Raw genomic sequence first — 3,084 nt, 5'->3', positions numbered from 1 at the left:
AGGACATACAGAGGATCCAGGGACACATGGAAAGATGCTCAATATTGCTAGCTATCATCAGAGAGATGCAACTTAAAACCACAATGAGATACCACTCCACACCAGTCAGAATGGCCATCATAAACAAAGCAACAAACAACAAGTGTTGGAGAGGTTGTGGAGAAAAGGGGACCCTAGTGCACTGTTGGTGGGACTGCAGATTGGTACAACCACTATGGAAAGCAGTATGAAATTGCCTCAGAAAACTAAAAATGGATCTGCCTTTTGACCCAGCAATTCCACTGCTGGGATTATATCCTAAGAACCCTGAAACACCAATACAAAAGAACCTATGCACCCCAATGTTCATAGCAGCATAATTTACAATAGCCAAGTGTTGGAAGCAACCTAGATGCCCATCAGTAAATGAATGGATCAAAAAACTATGGTACATTTACACAATGGAATTCTATGCAGCAGAAAGAAAGAAGGAGCTCCTACCCTTTGCAACAGCATGAATGCAACTGGAAAGCATTATGCTAAGCAAAATAAGCCAGGCAGTGAAAGACAAATAGCATATGATCTCACCTTTAACAGGAAACTAAAGAACAAAACAAAGAAATAAGCAAAATATAACCAAAGACACTGAAATAGAAAATAATCTGACAGTGTTCAGAGGGGAGAGGAGAGGAATTTCAGGGGAAAAGGGAAGGGTTTACAGGAACAAGTATAAAGAACACATGGATAAAAACTAGGGATGGGTAGAAATGGGAGGGAGGAGGGATGGGCTGGGTAGGTGGGTTGGAATGGGAGTAAAAGATAAAAAATTCTACTGCAACAGCAATTAAAATAAAAAAAAAAGAACAACAACAACAAAAAACCTTTCAGCCATTTAAGTATTTCAAATGAAAACCATTACAAACTTCTCAAATGTTTGGTATATCCATTATATGTCAATGTAGAATCCTTCAGAGATATTTCAGTCTCTGTCTTCACGGGATGGCTTTTTCTTATTGATTACCTTATCTTCTTTTTCACATGCTATGGTTGATTACTGTGCTGAGCATCACATCCTCCATTTGAGTCTTTGAACTTGTTTGTTCCTTTTCTAGCTTTTTATTTGGCTCTTTCTTCCTTTAATTTTTTATTTTATTCGCTTCCTCATGACATCTTTGTGCAGCAAAAGGTTTATTCAGCTCTTGAGTGATTACAGAATCCCTTACACCAATCAAAAACATGTTTTAAACTTGTTATACAACACTGCAGACTTTTTCATGATAATCTAGTCATTTCGAATTGCCGTATTTTCTTCCTCAGTATATTCGTTCACATCTGTTCACATCAAGATTATCAATTTTGAGTGGATTTTTAATTTCAGCATGTATTCTTTGAAGTCAAGAATCCATTGATGTTTCTCTCTTCTTCATTTTCTTAACTGCTGGCTTCTTTCCTTCATTTTTATTCTGCTGCCCAGTTTCCATTTGTTCCTTTTGCTTGTGTTTTTTTCTGCTATTTTTTTCTCATGTTGGCCTTTTAGCATATTCCTTCTATGATCAGTCTGAAATTTTCTTCCACCTTTTCTCTTCTTTTTGCCTTCTTGATCATCTCTTTCTTCAGAGTCAGAGGTTGATATAACTCCTGTGTTAGCCAAATTTTTCCCTTTTGATTCAACTTCTTCTCTTTTATGTCTGGCTCTTTTGTTGGCTTATTTTCTTTGTTTAGGCCCTCTTCATCCTTTTTAAAGCTGCTTTATAGCTTGTTTCTCCTCTTGCCCCCTTTTCTTACTTTTGTCTTCTTCACTTACCATGTCACTCTATGAAGGACAGGTCTGTTTTATCTTTTTGGATATGCCTCTTGGTTTTGGAATCTTGACTTCTGTATCTGCAGCTCATCCTCTTTTCTAACTCACTTTTAGATTAACATACTGTTGCAATTGTCACTACTCCTGCTACCTTGGTTTCTATTTGCTTTGCTGCCTTTCTCTAAAATCTATCTTAAATTAATATCTCTTTTTTGAGTGCCAGATCCACTAAACCAAATACCTGCTGGACATGTCCACTAGATTTCCCATTTAACATTAGAGCTAGCTGTTACTGAACACCTGCAAAGAGTACTTGCCAGGCACTGTTCTAAAGCCTTTTAGAAATATTATCTAATTTAATCCTTATTTTTTTTAAAAATTTCATTTGTTTATTTATTTAGAGAGAGGGGAAGGGAGGGAGAAAGAGAGGAAGGGAAACATCTATGCAAGAGACATTGATTGGTTGCCTTTCACCCTGACCACAGACCAAACCCACAACTCATGCACAAGCCCTGACTGGGATTGAATCAGCAACTTTTCGCTTCACAGAACAGTGCCCAACCAACTGAGCCACACCAGTCAGGGCTAATTTAATCTTTACTTTAATACTCATTATAACCCTATGAGGTATTTTATTATTCTCACTTTAGAATGAGAAACTGAGACACAGAGAATTTAAGTAGCTTGCCCAAAGTTGTAAAGATGTTAAATGCTAGACCTAGAATTTGGGACCTAGGATAGTCAGACTTCAGAGCCAATCACTAATGGTGGTGCCCTGCTGCTTTAATTGTCTGACATCTCAGGCTACTCAGAGCTTGTGCCATGCCCAAGCAGAAGTGTCCAGGACCTCTGAGGATAGATCACTTTAGTTGAATTCATAAAATCTTTACAGAGCCACTATTACCTGCTGGGTGCACAGTGTCAGTTCTTTGCAGCCATTATCAGGGGCAACTTGCTGATCTTATTCAAATATCAAACTCTCTCAGTCTAAAACACTTCCCAAATTCATGCAGTTTCAGAGTTAGAGCCTACATCAGTAGGAAGATCTAGGCCAGATATGAATTACTGTTGCCTCCTAAAAGCCTCATGTTTATTGACAAATTCTATTCATAGAGCACTGTGGTTGTAATGTTGCCATGATCACTTTCACTACATTGCTACTGGGCCCCTAAGAGAAGGTGAAAAAGCTGGAATTGAAAGCATCTCTTTTAGTATTTATAGAGTCTGACCTTTGATGCTCTGTATCCTATGTCTGGAATCCCGGGATCCTTGGTGATCCAATATTCCCCTCCTGGTTCTTCCAT

General features: G+C 38.2%; 1 pseudogene; it reads right to left on the bottom strand.

Moving 5' to 3' along the window:
• Window positions 1-1,020: 1,020 nt before the first annotated feature.
• LOC123821810 lies at window positions 1,021-3,084 on the bottom strand (annotated as a pseudogene).

Source organism: Phyllostomus hastatus, unplaced genomic scaffold, assembly GCF_019186645.2.
Source record: "Phyllostomus hastatus isolate PE091 unplaced genomic scaffold, TTU_PhHast_1.1 phas_contig_40, whole genome shotgun sequence".
Classification (NCBI taxonomy): Eukaryota; Metazoa; Chordata; class Mammalia; order Chiroptera; family Phyllostomidae; genus Phyllostomus; species Phyllostomus hastatus.
The sequence above is the reverse complement of the archived record's forward strand: the minus strand, read 5'-3'. Positions and strand labels throughout refer to the sequence as shown.